General features: G+C 41.4%; 1 pseudogene; it reads right to left on the minus strand.

The window, feature by feature from the left end:
- Window positions 1-10: 10 nt before the first annotated feature.
- LOC109113707 lies at window positions 11-23,178 on the minus strand (annotated as a pseudogene).
- Window positions 23,179-23,205: the final 27 nt, after the last annotated feature.

A 23,205-nucleotide genomic window follows, 5' to 3' on the forward strand; every position in this document is an offset into this window, starting at 1 on the left:
CAGTCTTGTGTGAAAATGCATCATTTTCATAAACTCATTTTTCTTTTCTTTTATTTGCGTTTGTCAAATACAGGAGGATTCATGTACAGATGAGGGACAGGTAGAGAGAGAGAGACTGAAGCAACTGTACAATATTTACAGAAGAGAGAAATAAGCAAACCTCCAAAATAATAATAATAATAACAATAATAATTATCATAGTAAACAACCAACAGATTAAAAAAAAAAAAACGTAAACACAGACATTTTGCACACTTTAAAACTATTACATCCCTCTGCACTGTTGTGTTTTCTTTGAGAAAACGAACAAATACACCTCTTTTTCCGCATTTTCTTTTAAAGAACAAACAGAAATGTTTTTTTTTTGTTATTTTTATTTTAAATACGTTTTTCTTTTGCTCTATTTTTTGACAAAAAAAGGAACTACATACTGCTTTGACCCCGCTCTTTTGTCCGCATCCTGTCCGCCATGTCCTTCAGCTTAGGGGACAGGAAGAATAGGGGGTTACGGGTGACCCATTTCATGTACACCCTCATAAAACATGAGCATTATTATTCAAAATAATAATTGCAAACCGCCCCAGCTTTGGGAGGTAACCATGTATAAATGTCCATGTATAAATAATACAAATCATAATTGTTCATAATACATATTTATATGTAAGAGTGTGCATGGAACATGGCATTCAAAGCTCACCTCTGCCAAAACACTGCTGACCAGTGAGGTTTTCAACCCTGTTCCCTTTGGCACTATCTTTATTCGTCTCTGTGCAGACAACTGTCTTTACACATTCTCGCTCTTTTGTTTTTTTGTTTTCATACCATCTCCCTGTGGCTCCCGTCGCAGGGAGCTGACACAAAATGAAAGAGAGAGGAATGAAAGCTTTACAAAAACATTTTTATGTTAAAATGCAACAGCTTAAACCGCCAGTGGCTCTTACACATTCTGCAAAGGAAAATCTAATTTTCCTGCAACCTGGAGGTGCACCGGTTTTTTGTTTGCGAGAGAGGAGTTTCTCCCTTCTCCAAACAGGACGTGCTTGGAACATCGACAGCTGAATCTTAAGCCTTGGTGCTGAGCGTCAGCAGTTCAATGAAGGAATTGAACAGAGTCTCTAGCCAGCCCTGGTTGGCCATGCACTGCTGAACCACCTCCTCCTGACCCGGATCCTCCTCAGCTGCCTGTTCTATGCTGTCTGTCTGAGGAGAGAGAAAGACAGGCGAGGGTTTTTACATGCTAATACACGGATACAGTGTTGCATTTCTCAAATGAGCTTATATTTCCTCATACCTCTTTTTTACAGTGCAGAAATGTGTGATATTTGTAGTGATGGAGAGAGTGATAGAGACTGTATATTCGACAAGTCTCTGTTGACAGCTTCAGGTCCTGGCAAGCAGAGAGAGATGGGCTTACAAGTGAAGAAAGAGAGCTCAGAGATTTCAAGACAGATGTATTATTGGAATTCAATGACCACAAAAAGCTTTTGGACACTTAAAGAGGGAGTTCACCAAATAACCTGTATGACTTTCTTTCATGTTTGAAAAACAAAAGAACATATTCTGAAGAATAAAAAATGAAAGTCAAAGGGGTCCGATGTTGTTCTGGATGCAACTGACTTTTATTATAGGGACAAAAATATTTAAAACATTCTTCAAAATCTCTTCTCATTTTTCAAAATATCTTCATTGCATTATTTAAAAAAACATCAAATCAACTGTCATCTGCAAACAAATGGTGCTTTTTAGTCATTTTTGCAATGATACTTAATCAAATCACAGGTTTAATTCATCACAACCCATGATTTTAAAAAAAAACCAAATTTAATTATACTGTCTTTCTTTAAAACAAATGCCTGTTGTTTTTTTATTTTGTCATATAATGCAATAAAGGTAAATAGAGGTAAATTTAAAGTTTCGTCATGATACAATCTGAACTCAATTCTCTTACCCAGCAATACAATATTTGCAGATACCTCAAAACATGCTGTGATACAATTACAATTTGATTAGATTTAGGGGCCTATGATTGATATACCGATATTATTTTACACAACCAGTTAAATTTTTATTAACTCAAAAATGCAACCGTAGTTTTACAGTCAAACAAGTCATCTAGTGTATCTTATTCATTTATAAAAAATATAGAGAGATTTTTATGTATTGAATTGATATATCATATAGTTAGTGATTTGATCGATGCATCGTTATACCCCTATAATTCAACAACATTAATATTTGTAGGTATGGCTAAAGTGCCCAAATATGTTATTACTGAATGGCTTAATTATGTGAGAAACAATTGTGTATGCAACATGCCTGCTGTTTGGGAAGGCTCCTTTTGACTCTGTTGAGGGTTTTGCGGTTATAACTCTCTCCACCCAGGTGCACTTTAACCGCTCCAGAGTCTAGGGGGTCTGCTGTCATTTGAGGGAACATGTGCAGTGCCTCCTACAGAATGGGAACGGAAGGAGAGTGAGAGACTGCCGGACATGTTCCTCAGAAAACACAAATCAAGATGTCTAGAGTACTCAAGAGGAATGCATTTGTTTATCACTGAAAGCCAGTGTCACCTGATGCTGGACACTCATGTTGATCCTTCTTAACCGCCTTCGTTTCTGTTCGTTGAGGATACTGTCAATCTTTCTCATGGTTGGGAGATAGAGCTCATCTGAGGACAAAAAGGGGAGGAGCCAGTGGTAATGCATTGGTATTGAGTAATTAAATAAAAAAACACGATTACTTAAGATTCACTTTTAAATGATTATAGAATATATGCATCTTACATTTTTCACTAGTTCATTTTAAATGGTCCTGCAATGTGATAAATAACTTAAATATATAGTTCAGTCATGAAACTCTAGATGGCGCAGGCTGACGGGTTGTTAATGTAACTGATGATATTCAAAGAGTTAAACGACTTGGCACAAGCTGATTGGTTCATGCTGCATATGCAGCCAATGAGCTTACTGCCTTGAATTTATATATGGCTGGCTAGCATTCACTTGAGATTCCTGCAGCCCGCTTTCAGAGTTTCTCTGAAGCCCTCCACCTTCCCCAGCTCCACCTGTATAGATCTGCTATGGGTTATTTTATATGCTATTTTGTGCAGCAGCATGTCTTAAATACTCACTGCACCATATTGCCGTATGCATTGGCAGTAGCAAGTTCCTGTACTTGGAGCAGCAGCAATAATCTACAACAACAAAAATAACCAACAACACAACAAATTGAGCAACAGCATAGCAGATCTATTCCACCAAGACCAAATAAATTAACAATGTCAGATCCATCACCAAGCTAAAATCTTCAGAGAGTTGTCATGATTGAACTATAAATATTTTATTTACGTTCAAAGGTTTGGGGGTGGGTTTTTAAAAAAAGTTTTTTTGTTTTGTTTTGTTTCGATTTTGAAAGAAAAGCACTGAAAACAACAAAAAATATTTTCTTCAAAAAAACACTACTTTTCTCTTTTTTGAATTATTTTACGAATGTAAAGTAAGTTTAAAAAAAATGCACTTATGAATTTGTTGCTATATGACAGTCACTTTTGATCAATTAGCTGCACTTTTGCTGAACAAAAGTATTAATTTATCTAAAAAATGGTAACTTTTGAACAGTAAGATTTACCAACAAAAGAATTAGCAAACTGCTGTTTAAAATAGTGTTAGATGATTTATGTATAGGCACAGGTTTAATAACTGCTACAATATGTTCGTTTTTCAGATATCTTTGCTTTTAGGCTTGGAAAGATGACATCAGTGGCCTAAAAACTTAATTTAATGGAACTTGAATTAACAGCCTTCATTAGTCACTGTGACTTTCCACTCCTCTTTTCTAAGCATCTTTTGCTTCTCATTATTTTTCCAGCCTCACTTCATTGTCCTCTCTCTCTGCCTCCTTTACTTTTATTAAACTCCTTTCATTATTCTCTCCATCCTTCTCTCCCTTATCCTCTTCTTGCACATGCACTTTGTATTGAACCTAATGATGTGGCACTTACCGTTGGTGTCCTCAAGAGCTTGGATCATGTCCGGGTCCAGAGCAGTGCTGACCAGCATCTCTACATAACTGCGGAACATCTCTCTCATGGCCCGACTGTTCATCCCACTCCGTGTTGATACTGAGGATAGAACAGATGTAAAACACTTGGCAAACACCAGAAAATACAGTACTCACACAAACAACAAACAACTTAGCTCCACAAAAAAAAAAAAACAAAATCAAAAAAAACCAAATTCAATCATCACAAACACATACATGGTTTATAGACAGGTTGTAGCAATAAAATTTTTACTATATTTAAAAAAAAAATGTAAAATAATGAAAGTATGCTGGTTTTGAGTGCCATGACAAACCATATATAGAAATACTGTGTTGGAACTACTGTAAAATAATGAATGGTACTAATATATATATATATATATATATATATATATATATATATATATATATATATATATATAGTGGTACTGAAAGATTACCATATTTACAAATCATGTTTTTTAAAATGGGACTTCAAATGGTACCACTATTTAAAAGTTTGTGGTCAGTAAGATTTTACTTAAATTTTTTGGAAAGAACAGAATTATTTTGTTCAGCGAGGATGTAATACATTGTCAAATGTGGCAGTGTTGTGACAGTTACTTTTTTTACCTTGTGTTTATATCAAAAATCCTGAAAAAAATTTCCATGGTTTCCATAAAAAATATCAAGAAATGTCTTTTTGTGAGCACCACTAATCTTGCATAATATGCAACAATGCATATTATTAATGTTTTTACTGTATTATTGATCAAATAAATGGATAAGAAACTTCTTTCAAAAACATTAAAAAATCTTGCTACCCCAAACTGAAGTTACACTAAATGAAGCTGCTGCTAGTTTTGCATAATATTTCAAAACCACACAGACAGTATACTGCACACACATAAGCAAGCCATACACACCTTCATCCTCACTGGGTGGGTCAGGGGAGGAGTCTGAATCAGAAGAAGAGGCATTTCTTTAACCACTTCTTCCTCTTTTTAGGTGGAGGTTCTGCCTTTACTTTTACAGGTCTGCTCCTCGTCCTGTCAACCCTCTTCTCTCCCACTCTCTTCTCCTCTTTGACCCTCCCCCGCTCCACAACGGCCGTTCTCCTCTCCAGTTTCTCTTGAGTTTGTCGCTCTTGGAGCTTCTTTTCTTTCTCTCGCTCTTTCTCCCTCTCCTTCTCTCGTTGTTTTTCCCTTTCTTTCCTTTCCTCTCTTTCTCCCTCCTTTTCCTCTTTTGCCTCTCCTCTTGTCCTTCCTCCTTTTCTTTTCTTTTCCTTTTCCCTTTCTTTCTCTCTTTGTTTTTTTTTTTTTTTCCCGTTCCTTCTTTCTTTCCCTTTCTTTTTTTTTTCCTCCCTCTCTTTCTTTGCTTTTCAAGTTTCTCTCTCCTTTTCCAATTCTCTCCTCTCTTCTCTTTCTCCTTTTCTCTCCTAGATTTTCTCGATCTGTTCCCTCTCTTCGTTCTCGCTCCCTTTCCTTTTCTCTTTCTCTCTCTTTCTCTTTTCTTTCTTTCTTCCCTTTTTCCCTTTGTTCCCGTTGTCTCTCTCTCTCTTTCTCTCTATCCTCTCGTTCCATGCGAGGTGGAGTCAAGCTACGTACAGGTTGTGGTTTAGGAAGTGACTGGCGTCTGATAGAAAGGAAAGACATTCATATTAGCTGAAATTACAATTCTGTCATTATTTACTGTTATACTGGTTTTTTTTTTTCCTATGGAAAACAAATTCTGTTATGCTTTAAGCCTAAGCCACAGGTTGGACATCAAATGTCCTTAGCTTTCACATATCTAAAGATCACTTATCATAACATCAGTATTTTATTACAGAGCTGCAGCAGTTGAAAGATTATTAATGAATAAACACTTAAATTGTGTTGCTTTCTCACACAAACCTATTGTATGAATGCAGATGACTTTGAATATTTAGTCAGATGGACTACATTTCTGGTGCTTTTTTTAGTGTTTTGTTTTCTTTCTTTTTTTTGACACACATAGGCCACTGTGAACTGTTTTATGAAACAAGCTGTTTGAAGATTCTTCAAAAATTCTGCGGTCCACTGAAAAAGCAACAGCATTTAGGTTTTAGAAGCATGAGGGTGAGTAAATGATCACAGAACTCTTTGATTGAGAGTAACTACTGTATTAACAGCAATATAGCACAGGACCACAGTAGCTCCAGAAGTGCATTTAAGGTGAAATTACCTCAGTGTGAGACTGGGCCGATGCCAGGGTTTCCGCGAGCACACTCGGACATAATCCTTTTTATTTACATTCTCCAAGAATTTGACATATAAACGCTGATAACGCATTTTTGCATCTCCAAAGTAGCCCAAATACTGCCAAAGAGTGACAGAGGACAGAGAGCATGAGTGTAAGGAGGTGGTTTAGTGTTACATTTTCAAGCAAGCCATCCAATGCATGCTATTAATTCTTATCAAATACAAAAACACACTCACATTACTGGTAGCACAAAACTGCCGCTGTCCATCTTTGATTTCAGGAGCAAACTTCTGCAGCAGAGCTTTCTGGACCCTCCAGATTGGAGGCGGCTCTCGTCCGGTCTGCAGCGCCAGCTGAGAAAAGCCATGAGAATTGAGCATCTAGTTAAATTGGCATTAAATAAAAATTCATTATTCATCTATTTTGTAAATGTATGCTGTAGATCTTATTGTGAACGATTCATCTATGCACAAGCTTCATTTTTTGACATAACTGGACCTTCCACAGTTTTTCCAATCATTTATTCTGCTTAACCCCTGCGCTTCCATAATCAACTCTAAGCATTAATTTTTCACTGTAACACCTGCATCTCAAGATTCAAACAAGCAACAGACCACTGATCTCCAACCCTGCTTCTGGAGAGCTACCATTCTGCAGACCTCAGCTCCAACCATGTTTCAACACACCTGTCTATAAGTTTCAAGTAACTCTGAACACTTTGATTAGCAGATTCAGATGTATTTGATTGAGGTTGGAACTGAACTCTGCTGGACAGTAGCTCTCCAGAAGCAGGGTTGTAGACCCCTGACATAGACAGAATCAAGTCCCCACCATAATTCTTTTCTTTTCTGACAATCTGTTTCACTTGTATGTACATTGCACTACGGAGGAAAATATCTGTCACTATTTCTGTTTAATTGCGACTTCAGTTATTAAAAGGATAGTCCATCCAAAAATTATAATTCTGTCATCCATTACTCACCTTCATGTGGCTCCATGTATGACATTTTTTCTTATGCGTAACGCAAAATAAGACAATTTTAAAGAATGTTGGTAACCAAAGAGTTTTGGTTTCCATTAACTTCCATTAGAATTTTTGAACATAATATAGAAATCAAAGGGAATCGAAACTGTTTGGTTACCAGCATTCTTCAAATTATCTTCTTGTATGTTCCACAGAAGAAATTGAGTCATAGAGGACTAAAATGACATGAAGGTGAGTACTATCCCTGCAAAAATCTACATATTAATTCTACAGATAATATACTACTACTAAAAAAAAAAAAATGGGGATTTTTACCTTAAGAGTACCAATATCTTCAGTGCGCACCACAAATTCATCCCTCTCTCTGAAGATCCCCTCCCCCACTCTCACTCTCATCATCCTCACTCTCTCCGGCGATGGCCGCATTGGACTGTTTCTTAGCCAGGTGCAGTGAAGTGATCTGAGGCGGCGTCAGGGCATCTTCGGGGGTGGGGGGTGAGGCCGGGGAGGGCTGGGGCAGCTCTTCGGGAGGAGGCGGGGAGGGGGACGGTGGGGGTGTAGCAGAGGGGGGCAACGTGGGCGGAAGTGGGGAGGGAGAGGGGAGAGCAGGTGGAGAAGGGCTGGGAGGCAGGGAATTATGCAGTGGTGGCTGTTGTTGTTGCTGCTGCTGCTGCTGTTGTAGATTCTCCTCCTCTTCTTGAGATGGGAGAGGGGAGGGGAGAGACAGAGGAGGAGGAGGCAAAGGGGACGGGGAGGAGGAGGTTGGGGGAGAAGGAGAAAGAGATGGAGGAGACGGGGGTGCAGGGGAAAGCTCTGATGGAGATCCTAAAACAGGGGATACAGTTGAGGAAAGAAAGTAAATTAATATTTCATTGATTGCAATATCTGACTGTAGATATGTTAATATACTCACCATCAACCTTGGGAGCACCCAGCATTTCATACTCAGGTTCTTCTTCTTCTTCCGGTTTGCTCTCCTCTGTCCTTATCTGATCAGCTTCCTTTTCCTCACTTTTGTCTTCCAACTCCTCTCCTTCCTCCTCACATTCAGTCTGCCTGTCTTCTTTCTGCTGTATGTCTTCATGTACCTCCTGCACAGGTTCTTCCCGTTCCTCACCCTTGCCTGGAACATGTGCCTCCTCCTGCAGGTTGGGCCGTGAGATCGAATCCAGCTCCTGTGACGTGTTTATCTCATTCTCAGGTTCAGTGAACGAGACAGACTCAGGTTGTGGGAGTGGAGGGGGTGTGTTAAGAGACACCATTTGCGGAGTGGGCGGTGATGGTGTAGGAGGAGGTGGAATGGCAGCGAGACTGTGGGCCGTGTCATAGAGGGCAGAAATGGCAGATGAGATGCTCTTCTGCAGGTCCTGGTTCTTACTGACCGAGTCTTCCTCGTCTGAGGAGAACGACGGCAGGGTCTCCAGGTTCCTCTTGAGCTCCTCGTCAAGTCTTTTACAGGGGGAGGGACAGTTACTGAGACCCAGGCTTCCATCACCCTCGTTCTCTCCAAAGGGGGGAGGTGGAGGAGGAGGTGGTTGTGGGGATAATGGGCGGATGCCTCCCTTTACTGAAGAGGAATCTGTGGTAGTGCACCCATCCACAGGTGGAGCTTCAGTGCCCGGCTGCTTCTTCCCCGTTTTCAAGAAATCCAGAAAGGAAGTTATAAAACCCGACTTCAGCTCTGAAGATTTCTCCTCCATCTGCGAGCAAGAGGTGCAGAGCAATGAAAGATGGCAAAATACAAGCAATAAAAGTCAATCAGCATTGAAATGTTTATGCACAAGGCAAGTATAGTAAAAAAAAAGGGAAAGAAAAAGAAAGAGCAACCAGAAAACAGCTTATAAATCAATGACAAATTGTAATAAAATGTACTTTTTTGATTAACATCTTTATATTATATCATCTTTGTGGTCCCACTCTCTTACGTTAGGTGACTCAAGAAGGAGGTAAAACACCTTACTGAACAGCAGGGTGGTTCATGACGGTTACTATGAATCAGTAACCTTAGCAACAGCCACCCTAGCAACAGCGCTCTCCCTTTCTTTTATTGCATTTTTTAAGAACTCAGTCATCAGGGTGGCCTGCCAATCATCTTAGTCTATGTAGTTTGCTCCCTCTAGTGGCAAAGTGCATACACTGAGAACAATGCTTCCTCTGTAGAATAATTGAGTGTGAAAGAAATCCAAATGCATTTTATGTATAATTTAGTAATGGGTCTTTTGGTCAAAATATGAGTGGGTTATTGTTTTCTATCAGAATTACACCTGGAAAATGGATATAGCATAAGAATTGAAGGCTTACTGAGCCGGAAAGCTTCTGCATGGTAGACCAGGCCTCTGGGGTTATTTGGTCATCCATGTCTCCATCCCAGGACATCTACAGATACAAAAATCATAAACATTGCACATACATACATAAAGAAATCGCACATATCTACACATAACACCCTAGACTGGCTCTTCCACCCTTCTTTCCTGAGGCTACCTGTTGCTGAGGCAACAGAGGACATTTCATAAGTGCAATTTAAACATATGGAGGAGGGCATCATTTGATTTACGCTGTAAAATGTTGGTTGAGTTACTGAATCTTCATGCTTTAAAACATGGTTTTGGTCTGACAACGTTTCATAATGTTACAGCAGATGTTTACTTTCCCCATTCAGGACAAAACATTTGTGACTTTGACATGTATAGTTTTCAAATTACATCAAACCATTTCGTCATCATCTAGATTTTTCTGTATTTGGAAAGATCCTACTCGGGTTGCTGATCATCTACTCATAGTGAGCTTGGTCGCTGCTCAGTAAGTGACAATCCTTTTGCATTTGCATAAATCATAACGGATTTCACATGCTGCTTCCCACCAATCCCCTCTACTGCTGAATAATATTGTGGAACATTGCAATGCACAGATAACAAAAATGACTATAAATATGCTTGATAAATCAATTTTAAAGGCCTCCTAAAAACTCTTTTCAAGAAAAGAAAAGAACAGTTTTAACTAAAAAGAACGAATTTGGCAAAGCATTTTGCTTTGGTTAAATTAATCTATCACAGCTGCCAACAAGGCCTGGCAGGTCTTCCACAAAATATCTGACCTCCTCTAAACTTTGCTCTAAATCTGCAGGTCATCTGAGGACATCAAAAAGATCCTATATGAACAAGCACATTGTTTGTTATGTTTTTGGACACATAGGTTGCAAAAAGTGAGATTGTCAGAACTGATTTTATGGTGGATCTTTATGCAAGTTTTTTTAAAGACACCAACCTATCTTTCTAAGGATTATGAAAGGGTACAGATATTGCAACAAATAATATTCTAAAATGCAAAACCACAAGATTGCCATTTGCTCTACATTTTACTTAGAACATCTGGAGTTATTTAAATATTTTCTGTAAAATTTCAACATTCACTAAACTTTTTTGAAAGCTGAAACTCACCTCTTGGGGTTTCTGCTTCATTCTTTCCTGACCACAGCTCATATCATTTCTGTTCATGTCTACACTTGTAGTGGGTCCTGGGCTCAAACCAAGAGATGGTGCAGATCCTACCGAACCATCAGACAAAACAGGATCTGTACTGGACAGGGAGTCTGTCCTCAGTAGGGAGTCAGATGAGGGCATGGAAGGAATAGGAAGCTTAATCTGGTAGGAAAACAATTAATTAATTACTTATGTTTTGAATCAACACATGTTTTTACATTTGTTACAGTTTCATTGATCCATCATTCCCACAAACATAATTCTTCCCATTGGTGCAAATCATAACCCTTAACTTACTTTTATTGGTTTGATGGGTTCCTGGTACTGTTGCTGAGGCTGATGCTGTGCAAGTTGTTGATGGTGTTGCTGTTGATGGTGTTGATGAAGTTGTTGTACATGTAGGTGCTGCTGTTGGTGCATATGTTGTGGTGGGTGTTGCTGTAGATGGTGGTGCATGTGCTGTTGTAACTGTGGTTGATGATGGAGGTGAGGTGCTTGTTGTTGGTAGTTCTGCCCCTTGTTCATGTCTCTGTGCATTTCTAGCATTTGATCATCCTTCCTTCCACGCCCTCTTCCTCGCCCACGGCCCCTTCTAGTCTCTCCACCAGGTCCCATCATGTTCCTGCAATAAGGAGGCTCGGGGAGAGGCCGAATACGTGGCCTACCCCTGGGTCTTGGTGGACCTTCACGTTTAGGTTTGGTGGGTTTCCTCCCCCTTTTCTTTGGGCCATCATGTGGGAGCAGCTGTGGAGGAGGTCCAAGGGATGGGTACCCTGAGGGGTTGCAGAAATCTAAATCACCCATTAAAGGGCTTAAACTGCCAACTCCTGAACCACTTCCAGACTTCCTGCAACTGGAAACGAGATCAGGAAGCAAGTCTGGCAGACGTCTGCTGTTTAAACGGATGTCAGCTGGAACATCTGCTTTATCCTCGTCATCCTCAAATTCATATTCTTGAGCATAGTTCTTCTTAGCCTGTGATTGGGCATTAGGGTCTTTCCGCTGTTTAAGGAGGTGAAATGAGCTTGTTTTCAAAAGTTTTTTAGGTCTAGAGGAACAAAAGATTGGTGAGGTGAGCCCTGCTGTGCCAGGACCACTACCTACACCTGCAGAGCCCATCATTTTGTTTCCAGTTCCGTCCACTACGTGTCCCGTGCTGCCCATCCCAAGGCCTGGGCCCTGAGACTGAATTAAGCCTAGTTGTTCTGTGTTTACAGTGGATGGGAGTTCATGGGATTTCAAGGGGTCCAGATCTAAGTGCATAGTACCATTGCCAGATTCAGACAAACTGTGACAATACTGCCCATACCCCTGATCACCATGATGGCCTATCATGTCATATGTACCTCCTCCTCCACCACCTGTAGCTTTAACTGCATCCATTCCATCTTGTACTGTTCCACGTGCCTCTGGCACACCATCCTGACCCCCTTGTCCTGCACTTCCACCTCCTCCAGCACAACTTGTCTTGTAGTCCTCAGAGCAAAACATATCCTCCATCCCTGGAAAAAAGGAACGATCCTCATCTTGGAGAAGAGAATCTGGGAAACAAATGGATGTCAGTGGCATGAACCTCTGTTGCTGCTCTTGGCTCTGACCCTGGTTCTGAGCTGTTTTTCCCACAGGGCTACCAGTGTCATATTGATGCTCTTTGAGCTGATCCAGCTGTGGCTGTGTGAGCTGTGGCTCTTGTTCCCTGGGCTGGGACTGGGGCTGTGGAGGTCCAGAAGCTGGTTGCATGTGGTGAGGGTGCTGGTGAGGATGTTGATGGTGAGAGTGTGCCTGTGGCTGATGGTGGGAATGAAGGGGTGGATGGTGTGAGGCCATATGATGCAAATGAGAGGGGGTTGACATGCTCAAATCGGACTCGGACAAGAAATCATGAAGCTCTGCTGCTTGTTGTTGAGAGTGGTGGGACTGATGGTGTGAGGACATCCTATGTTGTTGCTGTTGTCTGTGATGATCAGCAGTGCTCCCATCTCCTGCACCAACTCTATCAGTGGGCCCTGGCCCTTCCCGACTGTTTGTCCTGGAGAGAGATCTCTCTAGCATGTCTAGTGGTGAAACAGAATTCTGACTTGACTGGCTTTGGTTTCGCTGAGCCTCATGCCCAAAGTGGACCTCCATAGTTTGGGACTGGAGCTGGAGTTGAAGTTGAGAGGCCTGTGGCTGAGTGTCTACTCCTCCAGAGCCACCAGTACCTAATCCCCCATTTGGTCCAATCATGGCTTGTTGACTCATTGGGTGTTGTTGTTGCTGTGAGGAGGTCTGTTGGTTGTCCATCTTGTTTCGAGTGGTATGCGAAAGGACAGACTGGAGAAGGTGAGCCTGGGAGGTTTGCTGAGATGGATCGGGTGGAGAATCCATTAGTCCAAGGGAGGGCTGGGTCTGTCGCTGCTGCAAGTCTGGAGTCTTTCGTAGGTAGGGTAATTCTGAAGGATCCTGAGCTTTCTTAAGATCTATATGTGAGTGGGACATTGAATGGGGGTGAGAGTGCTGTGAATGCTGAGAGTGTTGCGAGTGTGATGGGTGAGGAGGGTGATGTTGATGTGTTTGATGAGTGTAAGGGTCTCCTCTGCCATAGTGAACCACTGAACCTAGGGAGTCATGTTGACCATGGGAATGAGTATGAGACAAAGAATCAACTGCGCCTCGTCCTCCAATTGCACCAGCTCCAGCAAGCACTCTATCAGACTTAGTCTGCTGCTGCTTTTTCAGAGACATCTCCAACTGGTTCTCTAAACCTGTGCCTGGACCACAAGAGCCAGCAGCAACTGAAGCCACATTGTTGGTGGTATTATTGGTTCGAATGACACTCTGTAGATGATAACGTTCTTCAGATGCCTTGTTCAGTTCATATGCAGAGAGAGACTTCCCTCCATCTCTACTCTGGGAAATGGACTGGGACTGCGGTTGTTGTGAGGCTACTTGCTGAGCTTGTTGAGAATGATGCTGGGAGGGATTGGGTGCTGGACTCTGTGAGTGCAATAAGTGCTGAATCAAAAAGTCATCCTCATCTTCTTCGTCCTCTTCTTGAGATCTTTCTACCCCAAGCATATCAGAATCAGACTTAGATTTTGGCGGTGTTGTGTGATAAGACTGTGTTTGCTGGGGTGGCACCCTTGTGTCTGAGTATCCTTGTGGAGAAGCCAGGAATGCTGGGGAAAGAACTGAGGATAGGTACTTGTTGCCCCCATTTCCTCCAGGTGATTGTGCAGGGCGAGTTGGGGCAGGAGAGTGCAGACCTGGGCGAATTATTCCAGAATTACTTGACAGTGAAGGGCTGGAATCCGGGAGGTGGTATGATCCTCCACCACTTGCTACACTAGCACTACCACCACCTGAACCACCCCCCACACTTCCTGAACTACCTGCTCCAGATCCAGTGGTACTGCTTGTTGTACCGGTACCACCTCCAGACACCATAAGTGCAGGTGAATGTCCTGTACCACCATAGCCCATTGAGGGACTCCCTGCCCCTCCGAGAGATGGTGGCAAAGATCCATATCCTGAATCAGAACCATAGACCACCTCAGCTGAAAATGAACGCCCCGTAGCTCCAAGATTTCCATAAGCTTTTCCTGACCCCCCAAGGCTGGACCCAAGATCCTGAGCCTGTGGAGAACTGAATCCTCCATATGGCTGGGGCAAGTGAGAGGTGGGTGGCTGGCTTGGTGAATACGACTGTTGCTGTGGTGGGGTCTGACCAGGAAGGCCAGCAGTTGGCTTGACAGGAGCAACTGGAGAGCCATATGTAGACAGGCAAGGTTTGGGTGGCTGCTGCTGCGTAGCAGAGGATGATACTGTTGGTGGTGGAGGTGGCGGGGGTTGTGGTGCTGACTGGGGTGGTGGTTGCTGCCTTGAGGGTGCAGAAGAGGTACTGGATGAGACATTAGGATTAGAGGCAGAGGAGGAAGAAGAGGAGGTGGAAGAAGCTGAAGGAGGAGTGTGAGGGGTTCGAGATGAGGAAGAGCCAGAGGAAGAGTAGCCACTACTTGAACTGGAACTCTTTCCTGTTTTCCCAATACCACCACCCGAGCCAGCTGAGGAGGAGACTGAAGACGAGGTGTACAGGGGCTGGATAATAGGACGATATACCTGCTCTGATCGTGGAGAGGGTTTGGGGTCAGATGATGGGCTCTGCTCACCCAGTGGGCTACAGTTTATAGAGGAACCATGCCGATGATGGGATATCTGCTGGTATCCTGATGCACCACAACTAAGATAGTGTTGTAGGGGATGAGGGGTGGAAGAGGATAGTTGAGACTGTCCAGGAGAAGGTCTCTGGTAGTGCTTGATCACACTGTCTTGCCTGGGGATGGCTCTTTCCTGGGACTGTGGTGGTTGAGGGGCTGCAGAAGAAAAAACTGAGGAATTGTAGAGTTGAGAGGACTGATCCTGCAGTTGTGAGGAAAGCAGGTTAAACTGAGGTGGTAAATGGCGTGTTGAGGAGGATGCAGGTGCTTGTGGTGGAGGAGCACTAGTGGGCTCTTGTGGCCCTCTATATGAAGCAGTCCCACTCTGTGAAGACAGAAGACGGTCAAAGCCAAGACTTGACTGGGAGGGTGTTTTAATGTGTAGCAAAGGATCATGTGGTGACAAAAGACCGTTGGAAGTAGGACTGAAGGTAGGCGTGTCCTGCAGAGATAATGATGGGGTCACTCCAGGGAAAGAGCGCCCTGAGAAGGATGCAGGGTGCTGATATGCCGACAGAGCAGAGGAAGAGGGAAATGAGCCAGAGCCAGGTAGTGCACCAGAAATGAATAGCTCTGCAGGGGCTGGAGTGTGCATTGCTACAGCAACAGAGAGAGAAAGCAAGAGAAAAGAAAATGATTCAGCAGTTAGTAAGGTGATTCTATATATTTATTTCATGATATATTTCTGTGTTTATAATTAGATAATTCTCTATTCAATAACTCACAACACTAACCAGTTTGCCAAGAGGGGGTGCGAAATTGGGAAAGAAGGGAAGAGGCAGAGGGGGGTGGCTGAGCACCTCGGGATTCCAAAGCAGAGATCAAGTTCATAACTGAAGCATCTGGTCCTGAGGGACTGGCATGATGTAGTCCAGTATCAAACAAGCCTGAGAGCCCTGTGAAAGATGATTATTAAAATAAAGTCTAACAGTGCAGTGATAAATCAAAGCAATTTCTGAAGAAATATGTTTTTATGCGCTGTCACCATTATACTCAAAAAAGCTGGATGAAACAACAGAGGTTTCCCAGTAATTAACTACTTAATTTTGTTGACCGTACCTAAGCTCCTTCCTGTGCCCCATGCTCCGCCTTGTCCAGAGGTGCCTGGATGATGATTTGTTGCATATCCTTGCAGAGGGTGTGGTGTGGCATAAGGTTGACGGTGGAGGAGTTCTGAGTCTGGATGGGAGGATCTGGAGCTCCCATAAACCAAACTGAAAAACAGAGGATTCAAATGACAGAGGGAATGTTACAGAAACAGACACAATAACAAAGTAATTGTTTACATTCTTATGCATAATGTAAAATTTGGGCATCAGCACTCAATACATACATAAGAGAATGTTTACGAAGTAAATGGTCAAATACTGCTTAAACATTTACATTTTTTTTTTTTTTTACAGAAAAAACATTACACAATGCAACACACACACACACACACACACACAAATATCTATATATATAATGTGTGTGTGTATATATATATATATATATATATATATATATATATATATATATGTGTGTGTGTGTGTGTGTGTGTGTGTGTGTGTGTGTGTGTGTGTGAATTTTTAATAAGGCAATCAAACTGAATAAAATCTATTTATGTTGGGAATGAATTTTGATTATACCATTGATTTGGTTCACTGTTTGTTGCTAATTTAATAGGTGTTTTGTAATGTATCTTTGATCAATTTAAAAATAAAGGGTGCAAGTATTAAATTCCACTAATTATCTAATTAAATAATCACTAATTATTTAATTTTCTAATCAGCCAAATTACTGTACAATACAATTATAACTGTTTTGTGTGTGTGTTTCTTTTTACTTGCTCAAACATCAACCACTTGTTTTCTTCCTTTAAAAGGAATTTTGAAGGACTAAATTGAACAATAACTCCCTGTATTGTATCAAACATCAGCCATGTGACATTGGGATGGATTTCATTGTTCATCCCTCTGTTCAGACAGTGAAAAAGTCTGTTGGGCTCTATACTCATACTAAATCCCTGTATAGAGTATCAGTTGACCCAGCTTGGCATTATCCCTTGCACCATAGCCACACACAAAGATTAGCTCTTTAATCAGCCTACTCACTTCCACATCCTCCTTCCAAAAAGCCAGCAGGATCTGATTTTGACACACTATGTACAACAATCATCACACCAACAAATATATTATCAGCATTCTCAATATTGCCTCCTCTCTCTATAAATTAGGCAAATATGCTGACTCATCGATATGCAACTTATGAATGACAAAACAATTATAAATCTTTCTTATTTTATTTTTTTTTTTTTTACCTCGTCACACATTTACCAGCGCTACGCTTCAAGATGTGCAATGATACCGAGTGTAGCTCAGCATTCTGATTGGCCACTCTGGCTGTTGCCAGCCAATCAACTGTCTTTTGCAGTCTTTGCAGACTGTCTCTGTTGTTCGCTTTCATAGAGAGTGGCCAGTTCAGTTGACAATGGCAGTTAGGATGTTGCTGATGTAAGACACAGAGCGCTCATTGATAAAACCCCTCCACTGACTGAATTGCCTTGGTAACCCCCTCCCCTCCATCCTCAACAGGCTCTTAGTGTGAGTACAGCTCAGTTAGTCTAGATCCCTCTCACTCTGAGACCAGAGTGGGAAGCCACAGACACCACATACTGAGTGAGCGCGTGGTGAGGGGGTGGGTGTCATTCAACAGAAGCAGTGGAGTGGACCAGAAAATCTATTTTAAAACCTATTATAGAAAGACCTTATTCAAACCTACATCTTCGAGTGTACTGTAGTATTCGAAGAATTACATAAATAAATCTGTACAATCTATATGCACAGCGTCATTACATACTTCCCAATTCAGTCCCGACAGGACGCAAGACTAGATTTATATTGTCAATCTCCATTAAATAGACTCCCGGGCTCAATATAGTCACCGGAATACGTGTCTCTCAAAAGACCCTAATAAATGTGACAAAGACAACTGATGTCCATCCTGAGGGGGTTCCATCTGGGAGCATGTCCATCTCTTTTAAAAACACCCTCATCTTGGAGGCACAAGACTCACGTAATTAACTGGATAAAGGCTCTAATGAACTGGGTTAAACATTTAAATGCATGAGTGAGAGCGCACATCCCGGCTGCCAACTGCTTCACTGATTGTACCTCTGGCATAATACATAATATACAGTGCCATGACAAAATTACCCTTATGATGTTTTAATACTGTTTCTGTTTGATACCGACTCTTCTGTGGGATCATTTCAGGTTATGCAGAACAAGGCAAGCATTGTAGATAAGCTGAGTCACTGCTTTAAAAACTGTTAAGGTCATAGTATTAGGCTACCATGGAAAAGTGACACATAGCATTAACAAAAAGGACCATCAAGTTATGAAATGGATGTGAATGATCATTTTAAATAAAAAATAAATAAAATACATATGATGAATCCCGACAAGCAGATGTTTCTCCTGCATCTGAATGTCTTATCATCATAAATAAGTAATGCATCATAGCATCAGTATTCTCTCTTCAAATGTGAGATCCATGTACATGAAATAATTATTCTGTGCAACCAAAGAAAGCAGTTTCACTCCTGGTAATGTGAGGTTTGATAAGAGTTAGACAGTAATTGGCTCTTAATCCCAAAGAGGCAGAGCAGAGACGATCAGGGAATAGATGATGAACTTCACAAGAATAAGGTAAAATAAAGGATATTGTACAAACAGTGGGGTTCAAAAGTATGAGACAACTTTTTTGCTTTTTCTTAAATATTCTTTTATTACAAATTATATCATCAGCAAAACAAGTCAGAAGTGAAATGCAGAATGTCGTATTTGCTTATTATATTTCTATGGAATATTGCAGTGTTTATTAGAAATGATTTACCCATGCACATCTTTAAATTCATATGCACTCATAATTTTTAATCATAAACATGAACTTTTCCTTCCCCTCCCCCTCACAACAGCATCTCTTCTCTGATCACGTGTGCACTGGCATGAGGGCTGGACAATAATTCCTCCCTCCAGCAACCTGTCACTCATATGAGATCGCAGCAATTAGCAAAACAACAACGATCAACTATCCAATCAATTACCAATTACAGAAACAAGTCCCGTCCAACATTTTTTCTCATTCGATAAGCCATTTCACATGGATATGAATGTCACGATAGGGAAGAGAAGATGGTTTCTCTTTCATACTGAATTTAACAACAGCAGGACTGAGCAAAAGATTTGCTTATTGATTTTTGCTTTTTTAATTAGTGACCTACAAATAAATTTTCTTTGTTTTAATATTATAATATCTAATTGATATTACAATAAAAACAGAGGGACTCAATTCAATTTAATGTATTTAAAACCATGCATATATTTATATATATATAGTTTTATTTTTATACATTTCGTTCACACTACTACAACTATTTTACATCCAGTAATTACTTCCTCTCCTTTCTCACTTTTTTTCATCATGCTGTCTTACACCTTCAGTCAATCAATTCATCCTGTTAAACCTCTCACCTCCTGCCATTGTGCCTGTTCTTGAGCTGATTAAGCATAATTTGACAATGGAGGGAAAAAGACTATTAGGGAAAAGGTGAAACGTGAAAAATAAACTAACAAACAATGGAAGGAAATCGAAAAAACAAAGGGTTGGGTTAAATTAGAAAGCTTGATTGAATTCACTGTACAAGATGGCTCCTAATTACATAGCCTACCCCCCCCCCAACAGGTGCAAAATGTTTACAGCCCGATGGGGAACTCAGTCACAGCCATTAATCTCCATTAGAGCCGTGCAGATGTGTGTGCTGGATGTATGCTGCCCTAAGAAGGACACAGGGCCTGGTGAACCTTGCCATCATGAAGTATGCCTTCGTCGTCTTCACGACCAAGATTCAGTGCGCAGAAGTCTCGCTTAGCAACAGTACTACAATTTTATATGTTTATTCTCATTTAATATTAACACATGAAACAAGATCCAATATTGCCAAGTGTGGTGTCCTACACAGACCCTTGTGTCATTTTATTTTATTTTATGCTAATTTACCACTTCTCAGTGTTTCATCATTGCATAATAGCTATGCTTCCAATGACCCAAAGCAGCAGTCTCACTATCTAATATTCATTCAAAAGCAGAAGCAATTTTCGGAAAACTACAAGAGAGAAGATTCAATACAAAAGCGTTTTATTTCATTTTATTCAGCGGGAGCTTTTCAGCCTCTGCAGCAGCAGCAGCACTGAAGCTTGTCCATCATCATAAGCCTGAACTCCTCATTAAGATTCTGGATTCTATCAATCTGCCTATGAGTCTACAGAGATGCTCTCGAGTCAGAAACACAATATTAAAGATTCCGACAGAAAATAGAACGATTCCTCTTCAGACTTGCTAAGAGTCAGCCAGAGATACTGGGATGCAGTCTCGCAGAATATAAAACTCTGACCACACACAGCATTTGTGATCCTTTTTTAGGAGTGTGGTTGGAATTCCTCATACATACACACAGGGGTTTCCACACATCTAGGGATGATTGCTCAGAAGAATAGCCCTATTGTTGTCCTGTCATGTAAGAAAAAAGGAGCCACTCCAAATGTGTTGCAATGCACAAATGATAAGACTTCTTGACACATTATGACACAGACAACAAACAGGCACCAGAACTTATTTGCATCTGTGTAAATAATAATAATAATAATAATAATAATAATAATAATAATAATAAAAATATTAAATACAACCTACAACGAATTAATTTTTTTAAACCGAAAGAAGTCTCCGAAGACAACGAATAGTGGCATAGAATCCACCATATTTCATAATACACCTAAATGATCATAAATAAGTCAAACTTGTTAACATTTCACTTCCCGTGCCCATATAACAATAGGGTAAAGTCTGCTGTAGGTGTGCACCCAAATGAAGTGTACGACTGACTCCATACATGCAACAAGACACGCTAAAGCCACCAAGAATGATTGCACGCGCGCTCTGTAAGCTGCTAAGATTGATTTGGTTGTCACGGCGACTGATAACGTACATAGCGGTGCGCCTTTGAACTGTAAGTAGGCCGCGAAAATAGTGGAACGCGTTCCTAACGTAGAGCACGACGCCGTAACAGTCCCGTTTTCAGGTAGCAACAGTATATTTTACCGCTATTTAAATATTGCAATGCAACACTTTCTAAAAGTATCAACCCTTTTGAGCAAGCCTAATTGTCCAGCAGAGAGTTAATGGCTAGTCAATGTAAAACTATGCTTTGTCAGGCAATTTTATTAGTTTTTCAAATCTCTGTGGATATTTAGAAGAAAAAAAAACACCTTTATGCAGTATTTATTTATCGTCTTTTCTGTTGGTGGGTTGCAAATACGTTTGCAGTGCGTCTTACGTTTATGTTTACAGTGTGCACGTCTCGGTCACGCTGTAATTTCACTGAGGAACACTACACACTATTTGGTACGTTGCCAAGAGACTAGTAAAACGACAGTATCCTCAACAACAGATATGGTCTTTCTCCGGTAGATGATAACGATAGGCTACGCAAAGTTTTTTTTAATATTATGAATTAGTAGCAGAGGTTGTTCATACAGCGTTTAATATACAGCCAGTGTTGTGACATGTGTAAATGAATAATACATGTTGACTGCAAGGAACTTAACCTCTGAATTTAGTTATTTAACGTTCAAGTGAATCTAACATCTTTTTTCTAATTTAACACAAAATGTAGATTTCCGAAATAAACCCTAGTCGATTTAACTGACAAATACGCGTTAGCTACAGAGAAGAGCAGCATACAGTAGCTAGCGACCATTTCATCCCCAAAAATGTGATTGCTTCTAATTGGTTGCCTCCAAGATAACGCTTTGTCAACGTGCGTTTTGTGCCACGCATTACTCACTACGCCGAATTAGCGTGTATTTAAGTACGGCATGCAATGTCCGGTTCGGTGCGCCTCCAAGGCAGAAGGTTTGATTTTTCATTTTTGATAATACGCTAGCAAGCTATAGCTAGCAACATCATCCCATCCCCCCTCTTTTCGCCCCTCTCCCCCTTTTCTGTCTCAGTCTACCTTCCGTATCACGCATTAACTCTCAATCGCATTCCTTGCATTTTCAAGACACCCCCTCCTCCCTCAGAAATGACAATACTGATGGCTGTACGTGGAGCCAGCGACAATGTAACGCGTGCGAGTGGTGAATGAGCACTGAGAGCGAGAGTGGGAACATGCATTGCATTGCGTCCGTCGGCATGGGCATTGTTACAGCCAGCTAAGCATATTTGTGCATCCAGTGCATTGGGAGAAGTGTACTTGCACGGGCGCCTTACCTTGCCTTCGCCGATCTCTCGTAACTCCATCCCGTTCCAGCGCCCAGATCACCGAATCCTGTGCCAGGATAATTTCTATCCATTAAAGAAGAGACAAGGGATGAAGATGGAGAGATAGACAGGGGGAAGGGGAGGGAGGTATTTCCTAAATTCTAACACACTATCTCTCCCCGTGTCCTTTCCTCTGCGCTCTATGTCTGTTTATCTCTCCTGTTTCACAAGCAAGTCCTCAAGAATAGGACCAGCACAGAGGGGGAGAGGAATGGAGGGAGGAGAAGGAGGAGGGGGAGATGGAGGATACAGAGGGGAGGCGGGGAGGGGGGTGAAGTATTACACCAACCACCGCCACCACAAAAAAATCCGGTTTCTTCCTCCCCTCCCCTCTTTTGCCCTCTTATATATCTCGATGCCTATTGTCCTTCGTAGCAGAAACAGCAACGCGGCTGATGCACTGCACGTCTAATTCTGATGCCACTGCTTGTTACACCCACGACACGTGCTTGATTGTAGCCTATTTCCTTAGTTGTTCGCGTACTGCATTGCCACAAAAAGGTGAGATACTAGGTCTCTATAAATAGTAGTCAACCGAGCGTGCGGTTTCTTTTTTATGCAGCTGTTGCGCCCCAAATATTTACATCATGGATACATATATTCGCGGGACGGTAGGCTACCTCCTCGTCAGAAACAAAGTGTCTTGTTAGGTTCATTAAAATCCGCGAAGTTACTAAGAATTATGCAAGGGACCAGTGTCATGCTTCAATGCCTCACATAAATGTTACCAACGCACGGGATTCAAATCGCTATTTTCAGGTATTTAGCCAAGAAGACGCCATTTTTAAGAGTGGACTAACAGGCTCACACACATAAACATATCCACACACGCCCCCCTCTGCCGACTCGCTTGTCACACTCTCACACATAAGCAGTCTGTCTGGAAGTCTCGTGCGTACTGCCGCCTTGTTACAGCGAGGCACTACCGAGTATG

This window comes from Cyprinus carpio, chromosome B3, assembly GCF_018340385.1.
Source record: "Cyprinus carpio isolate SPL01 chromosome B3, ASM1834038v1, whole genome shotgun sequence".
NCBI lineage: Eukaryota > Metazoa > Chordata > Actinopteri > Cypriniformes > Cyprinidae > Cyprinus > Cyprinus carpio.